The sequence below is a fragment of the Squalius cephalus genome, assembly GCF_949319135.1.
Source record: "Squalius cephalus genome assembly, chromosome: 4".
NCBI classification, from domain to species: domain Eukaryota; kingdom Metazoa; phylum Chordata; class Actinopteri; order Cypriniformes; family Leuciscidae; genus Squalius; species Squalius cephalus.
Genome location: NC_137125.1, coordinates 16,184,264 through 16,198,222, shown reverse-complemented (window position 1 = coordinate 16,198,222; position 13,959 = coordinate 16,184,264). Strand labels below are relative to the sequence as shown.

The following is a 13,959-nucleotide window of genomic DNA, read 5'->3' as shown; positions in this document are numbered from 1 at the left end:
CTGCAACCTTTTGCCACTCAAGTGCCTTTTTGGCATTAGTAATGCCCACACTGTGCCCTCCAAACAACATTTTACTCCTCTTTTCCACCACGCCAACGGAAATTTCTACTTCACATTGAGTGAAGTTACGTTTCTTGGTTTTCCTCTCTCTGTTTGTCATGATTTCGCAATCGATGAATATTAACTTGTGGGCGTTTCACTGACTATTTATGGGCAACTATGGGCGTGAAGCCCACATGAACATGAACATGAAGCCGCAAAAGCTGCGCTACATTTAGAATTGATTGTGATTTATTAAGGGAAAACTGCGTAGGATGTGCGTGCGCACGGTTTTATAAATCCGAATATTTCTGTGCGTACACACGTCCTATGTTTAATCCGTACGCCACTTCTGACGCAAATCCTACGCAAAGTTTTATAAAGGAGGCCCCTGGTGTCATCTTAAAGGCCTCATCCGGACCTTACTATTAACCCCTCCCATGCTTCAATACGACCTTCTAATTAGGAGATATGGCCACTTCCAGTTAAAATGTAGAGCTTCCTGGGCAGAGCTATGGGACACAATATAGGGATCAAGAGGTCATACTCATAAGAAATTTAAAAATGAGATGGAGTGCATGCTTGTGAACTTAGTCTGGCTCGGGTTAGTCTGAAGTGGTCAGTGGACGGATGGACCGTGCACAACCAGGTTCAAAACTTAGGTTTAAGCCTTGGATGTTTCATTCCTCTAACCCTATTCCCCAAACCCCACCCTAAGTGTATAACAGCCCTCCCCATTTCTCCGGGCTTGGGACCGGCACTGACATTACACTGCTTTGTGTAATGTCAGAGGCTGGGTTACTGTTATTTTTTTGTTTTTCTTTTACAAAAATACAACACAGAACACACCTAACACTGACTTATATATATATATATATAAAATACAGTAGCCTAAACACCAACCTCTAAGCGTAACAACTACAAATTAATACTAATTACTAACAAATAATATACACTAATCTTATTATAATTACTAATACTAACTAACACTAAACCTATAGAAATAACCCACCTCTAAACCATTTCTTTCATCATTGCATTGCGTTTCCTGCAGAACGCGTTAAAGCTGCGCACAGGAACACTCATTGACTGGCACTCAGCCATGTATTTTGCGTATGCCTCTTTATGAGGCACTTCTGCGTTGACATTAACTAATGCCAGTTCCATGCTAGTCCAACGGAGGGAGCAACTAGCAGGCAGAAAGCGTGGAACTAGCTTTCTCACATTCTGCACCTCAGTGGAACTATCGACCTCAGCAACCTCCTCTTCCACCGGCTCTGAGACGGGTTTTTTCTGCCACACAAAGCTTTTGTGGGTCAGAAGCAGCTGTGATCCTTAGCTTGTATGGGATACTTTCATGTAAGGCCCACAGCTTCATACCATAGACCCTTGGCAGCAAAAAACGGGACAGGACCTGTAACACCCTCAAACGTGCCTGGGTCACAGGAAGGTCCTCAAGCAGAATTCTCAGTTTCTCAAAACTGATGAAGTCCCCGTTCTGAATTAGGGCAATAGAGCTGATGAAAGTCATCACTCTAACAAGCACCTGGTCCTTCAGAGCTTTCAGCAGCCTAAGCAGCACTTCCTTGACCCACGGCATGCCATGCTCCATGTACTTTTGGGTGTTTCTGATGAAGCTAAGCCCCTTCTGCTCCATCTCTAAACACACATCTCCGACCAGGTCACTGCTCGTGCTTCCACTGAAGGTTTTTCACAAAAGTCGTGGATCTCACAGAAATCCTTGAAGTTCCTTGATGTTTTCTCTTATCTCATACTTTTTTCCATCATCATATCCCTTTAAGGCAGTGGTTCTCAAATGTTTTTGGTCACGCCCCCCTTTAAAAATCTGCCCCCCCCCCCCCCAATTTATATATATGTATATATATATATATATGTATATATATAAGCGGGAAGATTTTTTTACATTGAAAAATTGCAATGAAAAACAGGAATAGTTTCAATTTGTATTGTCATTGAATCATAACAGTAAGAGAGAACTAGAATGTACATTTCCTGAAGAAAATGTGAAGTGGTGCTTGCAGTGGCAAAATTCGCCACTCGGTTGCTAGGGTGTTGTACAAGATTGCATACGAGCCAACAACCATGTCTGTACGATGTTGTGGAGCTGAAATATGCATTCTATATGTTGCAATATGGTTTCTAGGTGGCTTTAAACGGTTGCTATGTTGTGGCTACACAGTTATCATAGTGATATTTATAGACTGTTTCCAAACCGAAACAAATGAGCCAACCCCCATCTCTATATGATGTTCAGATGCAGAGATATAGGTCTTGACAAATGGTTGCTAGGGTAATCTGTTTGGTTACTAGGGAGTGGCTTGTGAGCTGCCAATAATGATATAAACCAACTCCCATTCATCTGTGACATTCAGAATGGTAGATATCCCTCTTTGGATTTTGGTTGCTAAGGTGCTAGAAAATAGTTGCTAGGGTGTTCTGGGTGGTTGCTAGAGCGATCTGGTTGGTTGCTAGGCAGTTGCTATGTTGTTCTGGGTTGTTGCTATGGTGTTACTAGGTGGTTGGTAGTTGTCAAAGTTGGTTACTATAAAGTTTTTATAGAGTTCTTAAAATCTTTAATAACGAGTGCCTTTAGTATGGCATTTGGCTGCATAACTAATCTAATCTGATATGTTTTATAATTAGGACATCACATTTACCATAATAGTATTATGTCAGATGCACAATAGTCGTACATGACACAAATCACAAACAAAATGCATAAAGCTTGTTTATTTTGGTCTAATCAAATTCTCATCAAATTAACTTTTAAATCAACCTATGGGCAATTTTTCTACCTGACCTATGTAAATATTAACAGCAGGTGTAGTAATTTATACTGTAGAACTGTGTGTAAATCCTGAGTTGAGGGGTCCTGAGCTGCAGAAGGCAACCTTACTTATAGTGCGGCGTTTGCATGGCGTCCCCACTGCGTATAGCTATACAAGTGACCGTTCGAAAGGGAACTCCTCGGTTACTATCGTAACCTCAGTTCCCTGAGAGTAGAGAACGAGTATTTCGTAGCCGGCCGCACTATAGTAACCTGGCAGGTTGTCGCTTCAGTCGTTAAACCTGCTAAAATGGCGTTTTTCGGGGACTAAAAATATCATAGACAGTAAAAGAATAATAATATGGGCTAAGGCTGCGCCCCCTTGGCAGGCTCTGACGTGTAGGCGCCCGCGCCATTGGATGTGCAGTTGCCGCAGCACAGCCAATGAGCGAGCCAGACACTCACTGTGCTAGCTGTGCAGCTGCAAAATGCGTTTTACATTATAGGCTTCAGTAAATCGAGAAAAATGAGTTTCCCCTTTTCCCGCAATATCTGTATCCACGTAAAAATGCATGGAAACTTTAAATAAACTAGAGCTATTTCAATTGGGTGATTATAGTTGAATGTTTTGTGAGGTCTTTTTCATTTTTGTGATTATTTTGCGGTTAAATTTATGCAGGATCGCAAAAAAAAAAAAAGCGGCATTTTGTTGATTTTGCGTTGTATTCAGCGATCGCGGAATCGCGAAAAACTGGAGGGGCACACCTCTCCTCAAGTAAAATAACATTAAGAGGTTAAAGTAACCTTCCACAAATATTTCTTACATTTGAAAGGTTTGATTTGGCTATGCCAGCAATATGTAGACGCCCTTTCTCAAATAACATTCACCCTTTATTTTATAAAACGTGTAGGAATATGTTTATATCTGATGACATTGTGTGTATGTTTTCTAGAATGAATGGAAAATCTGTATTAATACATAGACGACTAATACCTAGACGACTAATGCAAAGAAGCCCCGCCTCACCCAGTTAGGGTACCGGACCTGGTTGAAACACTCATGCATGAGTGTTTCAAATAGGTCCGTACCCGAACTAGGTGAGGCGGGGCTTTAGTTCTTTGTATTCACTTGCTACGCCACGTGTAAAAAATGTCTGTCAACTCGTATCCTTTGCGATCGATAGGCTATCGCACGTTTGTGAAAATACACACAATGTCATCAGATAAAGCATATATTCCTATACGTTTTGTCAGAAAAGGGTGAATGGTTTTTGAGAAAGGGCGGCTACATATTAATGATTGATTTTTTGCGCCATGGAGGGAGGGCAAGGCAGTTTGAATACAGTGATAGTGCGCGCGACCGGCTCTGTCTCTCTCTATGCTCGTTCTTTCAGAAACAAGCGCCCTGTCACGAGCGCTGCAGTCAGTCATCTATCACCATTCAAGGTGGCCGCCAAAAAAAATCATTAGCTACTTGATAGGCCGAGTCAAAAGAGCCCAACCCCAAGTCTTTTTGTCCTTCTGATCCAAAGATATAATCTCACAAATTTTGTGCCAATGTTAAATCTTTGGGACTTTTTTCGGCCGAGCCAACAACCATGTCTGTAAGATATTGTGGATATGGCTTCTATATGTTGCAATATGGTTTCTAGGTGGCTCTAAACGGTTGTTATGTTGTTCTGAGTGAACACTATAGCATATATATATATATATTGATAGATTTAACCATTTTTATTTATTATAAAGTCATAAGATTTCCTATCATTTGTTTTAATGAGATGTACTAGTTTAGCCTATTTTATTAGTGCATAGAATTTTGACGTGAACAAATGCATAGATCCGCAATATTTTAATCGTCTTCGATAATGGTCCAGTGGTAACATTTTTGCCAAGCAAGTCAGAGGTTCTGTGTTCTAATCCACACTCGTATAAGTTTTTTTTTTTCTTTCACATCAAAACCGGATAGGTTTACCAGTGGTTGTACATCAAGCATAACAACATTTCCTATCATTGTCTGTGATATTTTTGCAAAGGAAAGTATTTGTAAGAAACAACGTGTATGTCACTTTAAGAGTTGAACGGATCCAAAAATGCCTGCAGCACTGAAACCAGCGCAAGTTTTTAAAAAATCATTAAAAGTACACTTTTTCAGATGCTCGTCTTGCCCAGTTGGAAAAATTATATAGGGATACCATTGACTCTTCTGTTCTAAATGACATTAGGTCACTTAAATATGAATATAATAAGATCATGTCAGACCAGGTGAATAAGATGTTATTAAAAATTAAGCAGAAACATTTTGAGATTGGGGATAAACCAGATAAATTATTAGCTCGTCAGTTGAGGGGTTCTTATGCCAGTAGATCAATTCATAGTATAGCTGACAAGGATGGTAAAATATTGACTAATCCAAAGGATATCAATAAACGCTTTATGGAATTTTTTGCAGACTTGTACGAATCTAAGACGTCTGTATCATCTGAGGCTATTTCTGACTTTCTTCGTTCACTTTCCCTCCCAAAATTAAGTGAAGCAGACCAGGAAATCTTGAATGCTGATATTACAATTCAAGAGTTAATGGACGCAATTAATGCCATTCCCAATGGGAAGGCTCCTGGCCCTGATGGCTTCAGTTTCGAATTTTATAAGAAATATGCAAATAAAATTGTACCCCTTATGTTACGGATGTTCAATCACTCCTTCATTAAGCAGGAATTTCCTTCTTCTCTATACTCCGCCAATATTTCTTTACTTCTTAAGAAAGGCAAAGATGAAACTGATGTGTCTTCTTTTCGTCCAATTTCTCTTCTCAATTCGGATTTAAAAGTGTTCACAAAAATTTTGGCAACAAGATTAAACAAATGTATTTCAACTATTATTCATCCTGACCAAGTTGGCTTTATCCCAAAAAGATTTTCCTTTTTTAATGTTAGACGTTTCCTAAATATAATCTATTCTAAGCTAAATTCCCACTCTAAATTGGCAATTATCGCATTAGATGCAGAAAAAGCTTTTGACCAAGTTGAATGGAATTACATCTTAACCACTATTAAAGAATTTAATTTAGGCGATAGGTTTTCTTCCTGGGTCAGCATGTTGTATCATCATCCCTGCGCATCAGTATTAACTAATCTCGATAGATCACCGCAATTTGAGTTGCATTGGGGTACTCGACAGGGGTGTCCACTTTCACCTCTGTTGTTTGCCATTGCCATAGAACCTTTGGCAATAGCCATTAGACTTCATCCACAGATTCTGCCCTTAAATATAGGTCAGGTTGATCATATCATTTCTCTTTACGCTGACGATGTTCTTTTGTACCTTTCGGACCCTGAGCGCTCTGTCCCCCCTCTGTTGGATTTATTAATCTCATTTAGTAGCTTTTCTGGTTATTCTGTTAATTGGCAAAAAAGTGAACTTATGCCCGTCAGCGATAATATAGATCCAGTTTTTATGAAGAGCCTGCCATTTAAAATCACTTTAGACAAGATAAAATATCTCGGTGTGGTGGTCCCTAAGAATCCAAAGGATTTAGTTCAATTAAATTTTTTTGCTTTACTAGACAACCTAAAGAAGGACATAGAAAGATGGAGATCACTCCCTATTTCAATGATCGGCCGCATTAATGCAATTAAAATGGTGATCCTTCCTAGATTTTCATATCTCTTTCTAAATTTGCCCTTTTTTTTACCCAAATCTTTCTTCAGTACTCTTGACTCAATAATTATGCCTTTCATCTGGGGCTATAAAGTCGCTCGTATATCCAACACCCACGTGTATAAACCAAAAAGCTTGGGGGGTTTGGGTTTGCCCAACTTTCGTCATTATTACTGGGCAGCGAACTGCAGAACATTAATGTATTGGCGGGATTCTTTTCCAGGCACTGTTCAAGTAGACACCCCCTCTTGGCTAGCGATAGAACAAAATGCCATCCACTCATCTCTTTCTGCTCTGCTTTTTTCGGCACCTTTGTCTAGTAAAGAAGTTCCTAAAACAAATTTAATCCTTAACAATTCTATCAAAATATGGTATCAGATCAGAAAGGTAATTAAGCTACCAAATACCTCTCTGTTTTCTCCTATCTGTTATAATCATGCGTTCAAACCCTCCCTTTCAGATAATGTTTTTAGGGAATGGCAAGGTAAAGGAATTCTCATTATGAAAGATTTGTATATTAATAATACATTTCCTTCCTTTTCTCAGCTCAGCGAAAGATTTGACCTTCCCTCTTTTCACTTTTTCAGATATCTTCAAGTCAGGAACTTTGTTCGTACAAATATTACACACTTTGAAATTTTGCCATTAGAATGTAAAATATTTGATTTATTTTCTAACTCTCCTGATGCTAAGGGCATAATATCCCTTTTTGTTAATGCGTTTAAAGATAATACAAACTTTTCTTCTCTTCATTTGAAAAAGGCTTTGGGAAGAAGATTTGGGGATTCAGGTTTCTGAGACTGTTTGGGACCGATGTCTTTCATCTATTTATTCTTCTTCGATAAATTCAAGACACCAACTTATTCAGTACAAGGTTTTACATAGACTTCATTACTCTAAAACAAAGCTTAGTAAATTCTATTCTTCTGTCTCTCCTATATGCGATAAGTGTAAAGCTGCTGAGGGTACCTTGGCACATCTTTTTTGGTTCTGCGCACAAATTCAGAGTTTTTGGATAGAAATTTTTCAGTTTTTTGCCAAAGTCTACAATTGTGCTTTACTTCCTGACCCATTCATAGCAATTCTTGGTTGGTCAGACTCATTGCAGGCTCTTAGGCCAAAGGTACGGTTACCCGTTCAATATGGTGTGATTGTAGCTAAGAAAGTTATCTTGCTTTTGTGGAAGAAAAATACCAGACCCCTTTTTTCTGACTGGCTAACTGGACTCACTTCTACGTTACATCTTGAAAGAATTAGATACTCTTTATCCGGGAACCTTGCAAAATTTGATGAGATGTGGGAACCAGTTTTTACTTTTTTGTCAAACCAGAAGGATTAAATTACTTATTTATGTTTTCCTGATCTGTAATAATCACTTCCTGTAATTATTGTGATTACACTCTGTAATAGAGGTTGGCTTTATGTACGTCTTCCTTTTTATAGTACTTTTGATTCATTTTACACATTGCACAGATTTGTTTTTTTGAAGGGTCTTTTTGTCTGTTATTTTTTTTTTGTTTTTTGATGTTTGAAAACCTCAATAAAAAATAATATACAAAAGTACACTTTTTCCAGTATGTACGTTTTGGATGTGTGTGTAGCGCAGAAAACAGCGCACAAGTCTTGAATGGCTTAAAATCCCATTAAAAGCACTTTTCTGTTAGCACGTTTTGGTTGTGTGCAGCACATAAACAGCGCGCGAGTCGTTTCGCGCTTGAAATGATTTAAAATCAAATTTTCTGTGACCGCGCATTTTAGATTTGTGCGTCATCTAAATTTTTATTTTATAACAAGTATCCGCCACCTGACCTCAAGTAATGTGAAGAACAAATAATTTAACACATTTGTAAAAATGCTCTTTATTTGAATGAGTGGGTGGCTCTTAAAAGAGCCGTTGTTGCCTGGGATGGCAGAGGGGGTAGACAAGGACATGGTGGCTTCAGCTTTGGAGTACCACCCGCAGAGCTTCTCTGAGGTTGTCCAGGAGAAGTCGGTTTCCCTCTGTGCTCAGGTGAACTCCGTCTCTGCACAGATGGGAGAGGCCGATGTTTCGATGGCGAATGGCGCGCATCTGTCTCCCTGCCAAGAAGCCGGTAACCTTCCCATTGATAAACCGCTGGCTGCGTTCCATGCCGTAGGCAGACCTGCCAATCTGACCTCTCCATTTCAGGCGGGGCAGAATGTATGAGAACACCAGCCTGGTACTGGGAAACATCTTGAAGCATGTGCCCAGGTCCCACGTTATTTCCCCAAGGAAACCCAAGCGATCGCGGCCCTCCCGGAGCAAACTGTTCCCAGGTGGATAATCAGTATATCCGGAGCTGGAGCTCTGCCGCGAAGAGAGCGCAGAGCTGGAAGCAGCTGCTCCCAGAGTCTACCTCCTCTGCCATCCCAAGTGATCTTACAGGGAAGATCGAGGTTTGCATCCAGGCCCTGCTCACATATGTGAGAATGCAACCTGCGCATAATTGAACTGCCAACTATCCATACTCGTGGTGCCATCTCAAAGACGAGTGAGGGGAACTGCGATTTACCGCCAGTATTAATATGAGTGCTGCATGTTTGATTGGCTGTTTTTGCACATTCTACAGGCCCCACCCAACAGCACTTCAGAATAATCATTAGAGTTATTAAAGTATATGTATTCCAATTTATTGCTTATAAAACTAATGTTTATGATTTGTGACAATGTTTACATTTCAATATTTATATGGTAATATATACTGATTTTTAGCATTTTGGATGTGCAGACCCTCTTACTAATTTAAAGTACCAATAACAATTAATAAAAAAATTAAAAATAACGTTACGATGTCCAGAAATTTAGAAACAGTGCATTGGGTTGAATTGATTGTTTAATGAGATCTAGCTGCTACTAGTTGTAGATCCTACTACCAAATATTTTCAGGTTGATAAATGCATATCCGCGACATCTGCCTGTCTACGTTAATAGGCCAGCGGTTGAACTTTTGCCTCTCGTGTCAGGGGTTCTAGGATCTAATCCGCAATCATAAAAGTTATTTTTTTTTTTTTTTTACTAACCAAACAGAATAGGCTGATTAGTGGTTGCATATAGAGCACAGACACTTAATTAGTGTGCATTTTTGTTGTTATTCAGCACAGACGCACAACAGGTTTATGTGTTCGTTACCATGACTACCGTCTGCACATCCCTGCACGTCCCTGCACGTGCTTCTTGTGTATCCAGGTCGTAGCAAATGAAAAGAAATCATACAGCACAATCTATAACTTAATACTGAGCAACAGTGCATCATTTGTATTGTTTTAATTGGCAGATTCGTTTGTGTGAAGGACCCAAGTAGAGGACGCATGTGCAGTTACTTTTTAAAAGGCACTTAACTGTGACACCCCATCGATCATACTGCACATTTTCCTTTTTGTTTAAACCAATCATTCAAGTGTGTTAAATCATAATTTTTTTTTATTGTTTTTTTAAGTAATTGTTTAAAATTGTTTTTTTTTGTTATGTAAAAAATTGTTGAATTAAAAAACAACTGTACTGTAGTTTGAAATTATAATATGACACCACACCTACTGTACCTACTTTGGTCATAACAGCAATCGCTGGAAGCCACTTCTGCTCATCAGATCGCATAGTTTATTTGAATATGAATAAAAATAATGATTTTGTCTAAATAAATGAAACAAACTTCTAAATGTATCAATATTCCTCCAATTATGCACACTTCTGGATTAAAATGCCATTTGGTGAAGCTGTGTGAAGATAAGTCAGGTGTGTCTGAATATGAATGCATGTTATTCTTTTCAAAGCATCAAACATTAATTGATTGTTGATATCCTGTACATGTAGTGGTCTTGATTTTATAAATGTTGAGTATATAAAGCTCATTTAAATGTAAGCTTTTAAATGACCTGGCCTCTTACCATCTTAAAGAACCATCTGTGAATATACCTGGATCTTCTCTGAAGTTCACAAGAAAATATTCATAATGTGACAGAGTAACTTTCAATAACATTCAATAAAGACAAAAACACAGTATGTGCCAATTAACCAAATGTTTATTTAAAAGATTTTTTTTAAACGCCTGTTGTGTCAAATTCCACCCAGCAAATGGATTAGATCCTAGTGTTGTACTAGTTATTACTTTGTATTAAAATTATCTTTACAGCATTACCCCTAAGATTATAAAAAGCATTTTTTAAATTTATATACTAGTTTAGCCTGAATGTGAATGTTAGCTATACTGTTCCCATGTCTTAGTGCTTTAATACGTTCTTTGCGTGTTAGGTCAAAAGTTTATTACCTGCCAGGTTCAGATTACACGATTTTATCGCGATTTTGGCACGATCCGTTTGACGTAGGGTGTCGTGGGGATTCGTAAACGACAATGGGTGTCGGGACGCAAGATTCGATCATTTCATCTCATATAGCGTATCATAGTGGGCGACAACCTCTGCGATGCTTCAGGACATCATGACAGAAAGACTAGCATGTTTAATTTTTTAACGGTCCTCCACGACGGGTTGAGTATGTGAGCGAGAGTGAGAGTGCGAGCAACAGTGAGTGTGTGTGTGCGCCAGTGAGTGAGTGAGCGCAAGTGAGTGAGTGAGCGAGGGACAGTGAGTGTGTGTGTGTGTGTGTGTGTGTGTGTGTGTGTGTGTGTGTGTGCGAGTGAGCATGTGTGAGTGAATGTTTGCGAGTGAATGTGTGTGACGGCATCCGATGACTGGTCGGAAAGCAACGTGTAGTCTGACATGTTTCTTGTCTATGACACGATAAGATTTTAGGAGTCAAAATCGTGTAATCTGACACCTTGACATTTTGTCAGGCTGTCTGTTGCGATGTGTTCATTGCGCGAGTTCATATCATGATGACGATGAAAATTCGATGTATCCTTCAGCCCTAGTTGTGAATACATTTGTAAAAATGCTCTTTAGTTGAATGAGTGGGTAGCTCTGAAAAGAGCCGTTGTTGCCTTTAAAAGGACATTTGGCTTCAACTTTGGAGTTCCACCCGCAGACCTTCTCTGATGTTGCTCAGGAGAAGCTGGTTTCCCTCTGTGCTCAGGTGAACTCCGTCTCTGCACAGATGGGAGAGGCCGATGTTTCTATGCTGAATGGCGCGCATCTTTCTCCCTGGATATCCTGAGGGCAGAGGAGGTAAAACATATATGATAATGTTAGTGAATTTATTTGAATTGTTCTGATTCTCCAAGACTTATTGAGCAGCATAGTTGATGGGTTAAATGTAAGCCTGGCAAAATACAATTTTTGCTCTGTCACTTCTGAGAACCATCATGCACGTTAAAATCAAGCTTTTCACATCAAATCATACACCTTTGAACAAAACCCATGGTTTTTCCTGCATTTAACTATTTTAGCATTTATTAATCTTTGTTAGTGATTTTTAACATTTACTAATACGGTACATTGTTAAAATCAAAAGTTGTAAGTGCTAACATTAGTAAATACAGTGAACTAACATGAATAAACATTGAACAGCAGTTTTTAAAATAAATAACATTGTCAAAAATAAATAAATAAAATTAAGTTCATACTGGAGTGATTAAAATCATAAAGTGCAAAGCAAGTTGTTGTTAGCTACCTGTTAATTTTATTCAATTGTTAGGTATATGGTAGAAAATTAAGACTATTAGTTTAAATACATTTTGATGATACTTTTTTTAGTTTAACTTTTTAATATCAATATAACAAAATTATAATTTTATCTTACAAAACTATGAAATCCAGTGGTAAAATCTGGTATTTTTTTAAATAAGAGGGCAAGATAGGACAGCAGTGTCTGTTGACCACCAACGAAGACAATTTTTGACCCGGGAAAAACAATGAAACCATTGTATAATAAAATGCACTGAAACACTAGACCTTATCAGTAGTATTGACAAACTTTACCTCAGTCTGCTTCTTCCTCTGCTTCTTCATTCTTCGGCGTTGTCCTCAATGCCATAGATATTTGGACCTGTTCTCCGGGCATGAAACTAATAAATGAACAATGGGATCACTAATACACCCGGTACTAATAAACAAAAAAAAGAAAGAAACTCAGAAATAAAACTTACGGAAAGAAATTGATGTAGCACATGTGATCTTCTCAGACAATCTGACTTCATTTGGCTCGTTCCTGAAAAACATAAAAATCTAAATTAGATTAAATTATAACATTTCGATTCAAATGCGGTTATGAAAAGCAGTAGTACACCGACTGAAGCAAAATCTTTTAACACTTAGCTTTAGAAGGTATATTGCACACTCGTATCCAGACAGGACTGCTATGGTCTCCCAATTCTTCCTGCAACTTTATAGAAGGGCACATATCAATCATAGAATAGCAGGGGACTGCATATCCCGCACAGATTGTCACAAATTGTGTAGATTGAAATCAATTCAAGTTAAAATGTATGTTATAAGGTCAAAATCAAACATTACAATGGTGTCTTGCTACTTCTCTCTTTCCCTTGTCTTTTATAACTTACTGCCACTGTTGCTCAATGGCTGTCTGTGTCCTCCCTGGAGCTGTCACACTACTCCTCCGTCCTTCCTGCTGCTGCTGAGGTTGCTCCTTCCTCGTAGCTCAGTGGCATAAACCCTATACATGACCTAACCACAATTACCTAATCACAATCTAACCGCAAAACGACCATACGCTCCAACACGTTTGATTAAGGCTGTTGAAGCCCCGCTGATGTCATGTATCCAGGTCCATTGGCAACGGTTCCGTATGGCCTACCTAACAACCCGAGCATACCAGCCCAACCGTTCAACTAAGGCTGTTGAAGCCCCACTGTCTCATTGAAAGCAAGGTTCAGTGGCAAACGGTTCTGTATGGCATACTAACCTACCGCAACACATAACAATACCGGTCCATCATAAAAACTCATTTAAGCAAAATAAAGTGTCTCATTTGTCGGAAAGCTAGGCGGTTTTAGCTGTTCGATGCTTTGATGTGGCATATAAAACGTGCATATCTAATAACTGCAGCCTTCCCAGTTCTTTTCTGAAAAAAACCCATGCCGTTGAGCAGCTGGTGAACATTCTTGCCTTTCGTTTGTTGACCGTACACGATGCGGCACTCCGAAGCAAATTCTGCCAGACACATCTTTTCAAAGTCACGCGTTTGAGGCCTTGCTCTGTATTTATCCATCATCCCTGACATCCACACATCCTCCGAATCGGGATTTTTATTTTGTAGGACGCTTAGCGGAAGACTCATCTTTAGTGCGTCATCATCTGTCGGTAGAAACACTACACTTCGTGAACACTTCTTCAACGTTAAGCTGCATGTCCGTGCCACAGACTCCTGAGCGCTAACTTGCCTGTATTTGGAGTAGGCTTGCATTATCTGCTTCATTTCATCTTCCTCGCTAACGTTCGTCTCACGCACACTCTTGATTACGTTCTTAAGTAAATCGCCCATTTCATCCTCCGGTTTGGAAATATACGAAAGCATATACATAACGCAGCTAAAAGCATCA

The 13,959-nt window shown here is 39.1% G+C and overlaps 3 protein-coding genes across 4 annotated transcripts in view; 2 read left to right on the top strand and 1 right to left on the bottom strand.

Annotated features, from left to right (window-relative positions):
• LOC307157394 (uncharacterized protein) overlaps positions 1-13,959 on the top strand; it is a 210,261-nt gene that overhangs the window by 8,069 nt on the left and 188,233 nt on the right. The window lies entirely within an intron of this gene.
• LOC307157334 (uncharacterized protein) overlaps positions 1-13,959 on the bottom strand; it is a 180,643-nt gene that overhangs the window by 95,210 nt on the left and 71,474 nt on the right. The gene's annotated exons all lie outside the window — the stretch shown is intronic.
• The window catches only part of LOC307157371 (uncharacterized protein), a 35,240-nt gene that overhangs the window by 7,663 nt on the left and 13,618 nt on the right, over positions 1-13,959 (top strand). The window lies entirely within an intron of this gene.